Genomic DNA, 10,399 nt, shown 5'->3' on the forward strand with positions numbered 1-10,399 from the left:
TTCAAAATTTTACGGAGACTGTGCCTTTTTCAGTTGCGGTCCCATGCGTCTGGAACAGTTTGCTTCAGCACATGAAATCCTTTCCAAATATTAATGATTTAATGGTTTAAATCTCATCTTAAAGTAATGCGAATTGCAGTTCACAACCCCTTTTATCCAACTGATTGGATAATGAAAAGTGATGCATTGCATACTGGAATAAAGCAAGACCAAATGCCTAAATAGCTATTTGGTAATTGGTTAACATTACCAAATAGCCTATGTGATGTAAATTAAAATGGAAGGTCATTTCAGAGTCTACAAGTATATTTTTTGTGGATGGAGGTGCACCTGATTTCAATTCTCAACGTAATGATGCAACTTTGTTTTGTGCCATTTTGTTTTGAGGTTGCCTTCAAAGCCACTTAGCTGTGAAATCTCAGTGTGAATAGGAATCGCACGCCTGCAAGTAGCTGCTAGTTTCAGCATCATGATAACAATCTGTTAAGTGTCCTTGTCTCTCTGTGCCAGAGCTCAACATCCTCTTAGTGATGAAGGGTTAGAGGGGAATTGACACTCTTCTGTTGAACACTATCATGGGAGTCTATCGTTCACGCTGTGCGCTTCACCAAGAGACTTCACAAACTCTGTCCCTGTGATGTTTTGAAGCATCTTCGTCTCACTGTGGTCTTTGTATGGACCTGTCATGATAAAAGAACCTACATTTCAGCTGGAAACTTGTTGAAGCCGCAGAGTCTTTGTAGTGCACCCTATACATGACACAGCAAATGAGGAGTTCTCAAAGGAGACGCAAAGCTGTTTGTCGAAACACAGCGTATTTATCTGTCTGATTTGCTTCCTTGTTTTGGTTGTTTCTATAGCGGTTGTGATTTGTTGTTATCTTTGTCTGTTTGAAATAACGAGTGAGCGCAAACAAGCATGCGGTTTGAAGTTGATCTTCTCTGTTGACCCGCGGTAAATTTCAGCCGTCTGGAAAAAGGGCGTCTGCGTCATCGCTCTCAACCTTTTCTTTTCTGTCGAGGCATGATTGACAGGTGGAATATGCGCATCATTATGATCTGCATCGCAGTGATGGGCTCCCAGTGGAGGTGCGATGTCACCTTGCCTGACTTCTCCTCTGACCTTTACTTCATTCTCTGATCAGACTCTGGCTGGGTCTTTCAAGAATGACGGCTCCATGTACAAAGGATAAGCAAAAAAGGGAACTAGTTTTCCTTCAAAAGGATCAGGTAAATTCATGTTTCAGAGGCATATTTTGTGATTCAAATCCCGCCGGAATCAAACAACTCTGTTTTTCCTCCTACAAACCTCTGTAAAGCAAATTACCAACAAGGATCTGAGCACACACACACAAAAACATTTATAAAAAAAGATTTTCTTCCTCAGTATTTTTGTCTTGTTTTCCAAATTTACTTGAGAAACAAAATGATAAGATAGTAAGGGCCCTATTTTAACGATCTAAAACACAAGTATCAAATGCGAAACGCAAGTAACTTTGTGGGTGGATCTCGGGTGCTGTTGCTATTATACCGGCGGGATAAATTACTCTTGCGCCCGACGCAAATCTAAAATGGGTTGGTCTGAAGTAGCTACATTACTCATAGGTGTGGTTTGGGCGTAACGTGAAATTGGGAGAAACCCACCCAAATTAGCTTTGGTTAAACAGGCGTACAATAATTTGGGTAAATGTGTAAGATAGATTTTTTCACATCTTCATGGACACCACAATGATTTCCCTCGTGTGGAATATTTTTCCTTGTAATTATATGGTTTACAAAAATGGCAACTGCTGCGTCTGTGTAGATGAGATAAGCAAAGTGTATGTGCATTGTGTACACGCTGCATTATGGCCAAGCATGCGCCCTTAAAATAGCATCTGAATAATGCGCCACTGACTTTAGACTATAGGTTTTTCCTGGTCTGTGGCGGAATTGTTTTCTAAAACTGCAAAATAGCACCAGGGAATGTTTGCTCTGGAACACGCCTCCTCTTTTCGCTGAACCGCCCCCGGGAGCGCAAGTTCATTCCCTAATTTATGATTAGCATATGCATCTGTGGAGGGAAAAGTCTGCTGTGCGTCGGGTGCAAAATAGGAATGATACATGCGTCAGTGTACAAAGTCAATTGCGCTGGGTGCAAGATAGGGCCCTAAATCTTGTTTTCTGAAAGCGTATCAATGAAGTGAGTTTATGCTTAATACAAGAAAAAATTATCTGCCAATGGGGTCAGAAAAATAAACTTGCTTTCCCTTTGGATTAAGTTTATTTTTCTGACTCCATATTTTTTTTCTTGTTTAAAGCCCAAACTCACTTTTTTTTTTATTAAGAAAACAAGACTTAATATCTTAAGTAATTTTGCTTCTCAAGTAAATTTTGATTTAAGAATGCTTAGATATTTGTGCTGGAAAACAAGATAAATATACTAAAATTGTACTTACCTGCAGATTTAGGAAATTCAATCTTTACTTCTACTGTAAATTCATCGTTCAAGTTAACAGCATATCTTTACAACAGCTTGCATCAGGTCTAGAGAGAGAGAGAGAGAGAGAGTTTATCGCTCTTTTCAAATCCATAGACAGGATCTCTATATAAAGGCCTATATCACACTGACTGTGAATGGAAGGCAAGATGAGAGAGATCGTAATTCTTTTGACATTTATTACATTTATTTACATATTTTTTCATGGCTGGAGTTCATATTAAAGCAGCAGGACGATTAGTGCATCAGCAAAAGACACAAATCAAGTGTTTCACTTCAAGGCTAGATTTGAGGAAAAGAAAATCATGTGTTCTTGTTAAATTGCATTAAAGTGCATATATCAAAATGTTATGTCTTGGCATTAAGTGATTTGTCAGGTATACCTGTGTTTGGAGGTGGGATCAGAGATTTTTGCGATATATTGCAGACCAGAAATAACATCTTCAATTTGTTTTTAGCAGGTACAGCCAACAGATAAAGAGATCTGAAAACAAATGGTGTAATATGAGTATTTGTGAGCACAAATCATTGGTCATCTTGGACAAGTGGCAGGCTTTTTACACACTGGGAGTACCATGTGTGATCTGCAACAGAAAATTAGGAGCTTTTGGCCGGAAGGAAAAGAAGGTGATTTTGAGATGATCAAATGTAGGACATCTTCTCTTTGATTTTATATAGAGGGGTCATTCCTTCAGGTAGGTGGATTTTGGACTGAGCAAGGTTTTTTTTTTTTTTTTTTTTTTTTGTCTTGTCAGAGGAAGAAAATGTCTGTCCATCATATAAATAGGACATTTGTTCACCCTGTTACATGACATTTTTACAATGCAGTGTGTAAATGTAATGAGTCTACAGCAGGCAAGTTGATAGAACCCAAGTGCAGCTTAATTTCCCAAACATGAGCAAACATAAAACAAACAAAGGCTTGGCTAACATGGCTTGAGAAATATAGACTAAACAGCGGTTACATGGACAAAGCTAGACAAAGGAACAATGGAAACATGAGGGCTATATAGAGACAAATGACAAAGCCACTATGACAAGCCTGCAACCTTTAGCCAAAAAAGAATAACGGCTAATGCTAACGCCGGTACACAGGGAATGAAAGCAGAGGCCGTTTTTTATGAATGGATGTCAATGGAGGGGAGGCTTCACTACACTGAATAAACCGCTTTTGTGAGGAAACACCTTATCATTTAAGTAATCAACATGCTAATCTTCAACATGTTTTACACTAAACAATACTTTTGTTGGGAACGATATATAGATTTTACTATGATAAAAAGGTTATTTTATAAGGGAAGGCAGAGAAGGTAATGTCGCGACAGGCAGGACTCATTTACAGCATTATCATAGTATTTTATAGTAAATATTGAGTTATCTTGTATATTGCCCAAAGAAAGTAAAAAATACCGATGTTTTCTTTCTTTGGCATTCAGGTTTTACCAGTTATGATAAGGCTTGAATTTTTATTTCTATTTTTTATATAACTATTATAACTGCACGTATGCATATGATATAACGCTGTTATTACATGGCTTGGTTGAATTCCAATGTAGAATGCGGTCTGTTATTTCTTGATAACAGACCGCTGCGAAGTATAACACACCGTTGCCATGAAAAACAGAGCGTTGCTATGGACGCGGAACAGACTATTTTCTTTAGCGGAAGCAATACAATCGTTTTTAAATCAATAAACTCCTTTTTAAATCAATCATTTGTGTCAAATGATTTATTTATTTTGTAGGTAGCCATGTAATAAGCGGGATAATGTATTGCGAGGTGGTTGTTATAGCAAATAACAACCCCTTCAGGCTGATTCAAAACCTGTTCAGCCTGTCGGGGTTGTTATTCACAACCGCCTCGCAATACATTATCCCTTACATATTATGCACTTTAATGAATAATGACAAAATTATTAATATAATTATAAATACTGTGTTATATTGTATGTTGTTTAATTGAAATAAAACATGAAGTGTTGTGTCAACTACCGTGTGCCTAATGATGATGATATAACGCTTTTTAATGAATGATGGTAAAAAATACATATAATTTTAATTAATTAAATATGTATTAACTGACTGCCAAAAATAAAAGTGTTCGAGCGAGCAAATGCAGGAGATCAAGCGCGAGAGCGTGGGGAATGATCATGCGCGCGCGAGGGCTTGTATTGCGTGCAGAGGAGATGTCATGCGCGCGCGCAGGGTTTGAATGAGCTCGCGATTTCCCGTTTCCTCGCGTGTAGATCTGTTATCCTCTCGCGAATGTAATTTACTGCGCGCGCCAGCATCAGTTGTGCGCTCCGTTAATTTTGTCATTGATTTGCCGCCATAGGGCCGGCCCAGCTATCGGTAGGCGCCGGCGGTGCCGCGGTAGCCTACCTGAGAAAACGTTTTGGAAAAGACGGGCTATTGACCCAACCAACTGTATGGGAGGGGAGGGGAGGGGAGAACTCCCTCTCATGGTACAACCCATGCAGAGGCTGCGCGCTGCGGTGTCAGGATGCGGAATGAATGTGTGTAGCCTAATGTAATGACACAAAAAAAAAAAAAAAATTTTTTTTCCAAATTCCTCGACCGGCCCAAAAGTGAAGCGGCCCACCGGGAATTCTCCCGATTCTCCCGATTACCCACCCCGGGCCTGTCTTGGAGACATTCCCGCGGTTCTTCTGGATTTAGTCTGTCTCAGTTTTTTCTGTTTCTTCATGTAATCACAGACGGACTCGATGATGGTGAGATCAGATCATACCGGCTGTTGTCAGATTCCTTGTGCATACACAAATCTCACTGGATTATTACAATTAATGGCAAAAAGAATGTTTGGAAATGTAATATATTTAGGATATTAACATGCCTAAGACATGTACTGTATGTAACCTTTATTTCAAAGTGAAGATGATCGGGGACATGGGAATTTGCCTGTTAATGCTTCAAAAAGTATTTTTTCTATTATTATTCTTACTAATCATTATGAATGTGTGTTAATTGAGGTACATCTATGCATGAAAAACCATGTGGCATAATAGTTTATTATTTTTTCTTTCTTTTTTGTAAAATATGCAGAATTGTTTCATAGTGGCATAAAATCCACATAATTCTAGGAATGACTCAGAGTTTGGTTTTAACACAGACAAAGTCACAGTTGCATGTAAACAGAAACATGATTCATACTCTTTTACTAAACTTATTAGACCTTGGGGCAAAAGAAGGTTACATAAACTTGAGATAAAACAATAGCGCCTTGGAGTTTCTACAGACAGCAATCTAACACCAATATCCAAACTGATATTTCTACAAGCTTGTGTTAAAGAAACCTGGCATCACTGCCTGCCACCTAACATCTCCCCATCCATCGTGGCCCCAGGCAGACCCAAAGATTCTTCTCCTGCGGAAAGACAGCTTTCGCAATATTAAACACAACTGTGTGTAAGTACGCGGAGAGATAGAGTAGCAAGTGTTTCTGTGGACGTCTAAAGCACCTGCACTGCTTTAAGATGTCACACTAACAGAGCATATGGGAAACTGCTTTATGGTTATGGAGAAAAACATTTGCTCTCAATGAATAAGTGATGAAAGGAAAAGTGGCATGCAGCATTCATTTTAAAAAGGAATTTCACACTTTTTTCTCTTTCTCTCTCTCACTGTGAAACAAGTTTTCACTCAATCTTATTCCTAGGCAGGACGTTACGGCTCCAAATAAAGCAACACTTTGAGGGAAACGGTGTGGAACACTTTATGTGCTGCATTGGCCCATATTTGCTCATATTTTTCTAATCTCTCTTTGGGAAGGTGCTTCAAATCATACATGGTGTTTTAAAATAACGTTTTATAATGCCATATAAAGACATGCCAGATGATTTAATTCAACATGACAAATATGCACTTAGTTTTAATGGATGAAGTCTATAAAGGAACAGTTCGCCATTCACTGACTCATGTCTTTCCAAACCTGCATGTGAGACTTACTTTGAAGAATGCAATTCGTTTTTCTTCTCCATGCAAGGGTAGGGTTACAAAGGGGACTGAAGCTTTCAAGCTTCAAATAGGATACAAAAGCTCCATCAAATATCATAATAGTGGTTTACAGGACTCTATTCCAAATCTTTAAAAGTCTTTAAGTTGTTATTGACTGAAAATCTTGAAGTCCATTCAAGATCTTATTGGAGCAAATTAAAGTTCCTGAGAGATTTTAGGGGTGACTAATTTGTGAATGAATCATTTGTTTGAGTCAGATCTCTTTAATGAATCAGTTTATTCTGTTTATAGCACATACTGAAATGTAACAACCTCAACTAGAAGTTGTTGACTTCAAAAAGTGTGGAATATAGTGCATGAGTCATATGAATACTTTCATTGTGCTTTTTTTGTCCCTGAAATTTGACATCTCTTGTTCATATTTAATTGCATGGAAATTAGTGATTTAAGTCATTTTCTTATAAAGAAAGTTGGATAGATTTGGAACTCGATTTGGATTTGAATATTGATTTGGAACTACATGAGCATGTTATATAAGAATAATGACAGATAATGACATATGGACATATTTAAGCATACCTTTGATGTAATTTTCATATATATTTAAAAAAATCTTCAGATATTTTTTAAAGAAAAAATTTGTGTGTGTGTGTGTATGCTTTCAAATAAACCATTGAGAAAAGTGTTCCAAAAAATCAATTACAAGACACCTGTGAAGCCTGGTGTTTATCATTTGAGATCTATTCGATGTTTAGTTCTTCTGATAGCATCACAATATAAGCTGGGCGTACCATGCAGCCAAAGGTACAACCCTCACAGGTTAATGCGACTAACCAAATACATACAGCTTATCAGTCTATTTAATTTTCCCCCCAGTGATAATTTCCGATGAATCATTTAGAGCGGTGCGTGAAAACTGAAGCTTGAAGGGCTTTGATTTGTAAGGGCATGGGTAAGCATACAACATCTCCCCCTGGCAAAAGCTATATTAAATCATAAATATAATGCATTTCCACTGTTGTCTTGAATTTAATAACTACAGAAAAACAATAAGCATCAGATCACTTAAGAGCTGGTTATCATAAATATAGTCTCGGACTGGAAGATTCCAGTGGCTTTCTAAGCACAGATATATACAACATGCATCAAATTTGCTATAAAATACTCATTCACTGTAACCTCATCTGATCAATGAAAGAAAATCAGCAAGGAAGAGATCTCGTCATATAGGACCATCCAAGCTGAAACGTCAATGAAAACCTGCAAGGAGAAAGTGAGACAAGGAAAAAAACATGCAGATGCTTTCTGTGCAGAGTAGTAACAGCTTTCTGAAGTGTGAATGCCAGAAGCAGAGAAACGTTGAAAATGTCAAAGGAATAGTTCATCCAAAAATTAAACCTTCTCCTCGCCCTCATGTCATTCCAAACCTAATTTTCTGAGGAACACAAAAAGTGGATAGCCATTGACTTTCATAGTATTTTTTTTCCTACTATGGAAATCAATGGCTTCCGTCAACTGTCTGGTTACCAATATTCTTCAAAAGATCTTATTTTGTATTCAACAGAAGAAAGAAACTCATACAGGTTTGGAACAACTTGAGAGTGAGTAAATGATGACAGAATTAAAATTTTCAGGTGAACTATCCCTTTAAGTCACTGATGCTGTTATTAAATCAATGAGTTGAACTTAAGAACCGTATCAGTCTTATTCGTGAATGAATCATTCAGACCGGTTTTGTGAACTCGATCAACTTATTCACTGAAAAGATTTGACCCAAAAGAACAATTTGCTCACAAATCTGTGCTTTTCTCATGAACACACCAAGATCTCATGATTTTCAGTGAACAGCGACTCACACGTGTAGTTCGGTTCTCTTGTTGTTGTTTTATCCAGAACAACAACAAAAAAACATTTAGTCCTGGTTAGCTAGCGTTCACAATGTCATTTTTAACACCAAACCTAGAGAAAGAAAAAATTACTTTTATAACGAATATTTTGCCTCAGAACTTCCCAAACATCCAACACAATGCTGTGTGCTGCGCATCTTGTGACATCACGTCCTGTTTTTGGTTTGTTTATGTCTTTGGATCGTGTTGCGTTCGTTGTTCATTGTTCATCGTGTTGAGTTCATTTGAAACCTGAAAAGTTGGGTCTCGGTCCAGAGTTTGGATGGCAGCGTTCACACTTGTTCAATTGAACCGCACTAAGAGAGCAATCGCATGAGTTTGTTTTAATCTAACCAAACCTGCTAAGTGTGAACACACCTTTAAATTTTGAATAAAATCAAGCGTAACGTCAGTTCTGGCAGGTCACGTTAGTCAAGCTTGCATCAGCTGACTCTCAGCTGATCCACGTCTACCTATAGGAATACGACGCTTATAACTGTATACATATATAAGCTCCTTCAGTATTATCAGCAGATATTACGTTTCTCAAGAGCAAATTACCCTCCTCCATCCCCAGCTCCTCCTCTCATCAGTCAGGATTTGGCATTCTGATTACCCCTGAATCAGACTAAAATGATCTAATTATGTTGAACATTAAAATTAATTAATGATATCTGCAATACATTCAGTTGGATCTGTTCTGTTTACCCTAAGGGGGGTTATTTCTGCTCTCCCTGCTCTTATCCATGCTAGGCTGCGTGGATGTGCAGGGAGTTCTTGCCCATAACAGAACCATACCGCCAATTCTAACTGTATGCTAATTGTATATCGTATTTGACGATAGTGGTCCTGACAGAAGTCCTGTGGACATGACACTTTAATGGTGATTTTTTCATCCCTTTTGAAGCTTGAAAGCCTCAGTCTGCATTCACTGTAATTGCATGGAAAATACACATACAGATGCTTTTGGTGCAGAGTAGTAAAAGATGCTTTTTAAAGTGTGAATTGTGTGAAGTGTGAGTAGCAGAAGAACGCTAGAAATGTTAAGTGGATGGAAAGCAAACTAAAGCTTCTAGAAATCTGACTCACTCATTTTGAAGTCACGGCCGGTCGGTCTGCTTTGAGAGTTCCTAATCACACAGAACGTCACAGTGTATCTGCAGAGTGTTGGCAGGAGGAGGCGGCACAGCGATGAATGTGTTATTTACAGCAGAGAGGCTGCATGTACTCAGGCAGAAACAGCAACCTGGCCACAGCTCCACAGCTGCTGTCTCCTCAGACCTGAACGATTGCATAGAGGAACCTCCCAGATTTAACACAATCTAATGCTTAATGATACCAGAAATGGTCAGGTTACTTGAAGGTACAGCGTGGAAAATAAATACCTTACAAGAAATAAAGAGGCAGCCAAACTGTTTGCCACATTCCACATTTATGCATTTGTAATAGCCATGTCAGATTTGTTTTCTTTTTTGTGCCTGTCCCTAGCTCAAACACCCCATTTTGCTCTTCAATACATCATAAAGCATTGAAGTAATTTGTATTCTGAAGTTATTCTATTAACATGCGCTGCTCAGAAGCATTCAAATGTCAAGCTGATGATTTATGCATTCCAAATGCTTCTACGCTCCAAGGTCTGGTGCGACGTTCTTTGCATATGAACAGGAATGACAAAAAACAGGTATCATGTAATAGAATGTCATCATAAGATTGAGTGTAAGACAAATTCATTCTGGTTACTTATTCTAGAGGTTTTCCAACTTTTCAAATCCATCAAATACAGTATAACGGTCTCCTTGCGACAAACCCCTTTCCTAAAATACAAAAGACCTATTTATTATATTTAAAATTTAAAATATTATAATATGTGTACAATATACCCTGGAAATTATGTGTTTTTTTAAGCAACATTAGAGTAAATAAACAAAGAGAAATTAAGGCTATACCAATAAATTTAAATAACCTTTATTTAATCTCATGATTTCTGATGAGTCATTAGAAAGTAAATTGTAAGTCAATTTTAAAGTATTTATATTATTATTATTTATTAGGTAACACTTT

At 37.8% G+C, this 10,399-nt stretch overlaps 1 long non-coding RNA gene across 1 annotated transcript; it reads right to left on the bottom strand.

Moving 5' to 3' along the window:
• LOC309504484 lies at positions 1-9,503 on the bottom strand. The gene is made up of 4 exons (XR_014208087.1): positions 9,428-9,503; positions 2,862-2,962; positions 2,438-2,525; positions 1-1,310 (listed from the first exon to the last, which is right to left on the bottom strand). It is a non-coding gene; the product is annotated as an uncharacterized lncRNA (long non-coding RNA).
• Positions 9,504-10,399: the final 896 nt, after the last annotated feature.

The sequence above is a fragment of the Leuciscus leuciscus genome (genome assembly GCF_965113295.1).
Source record: "Leuciscus leuciscus genome assembly, chromosome: 8".
Taxonomy (NCBI): Eukaryota; Metazoa; Chordata; class Actinopteri; order Cypriniformes; family Leuciscidae; genus Leuciscus; species Leuciscus leuciscus.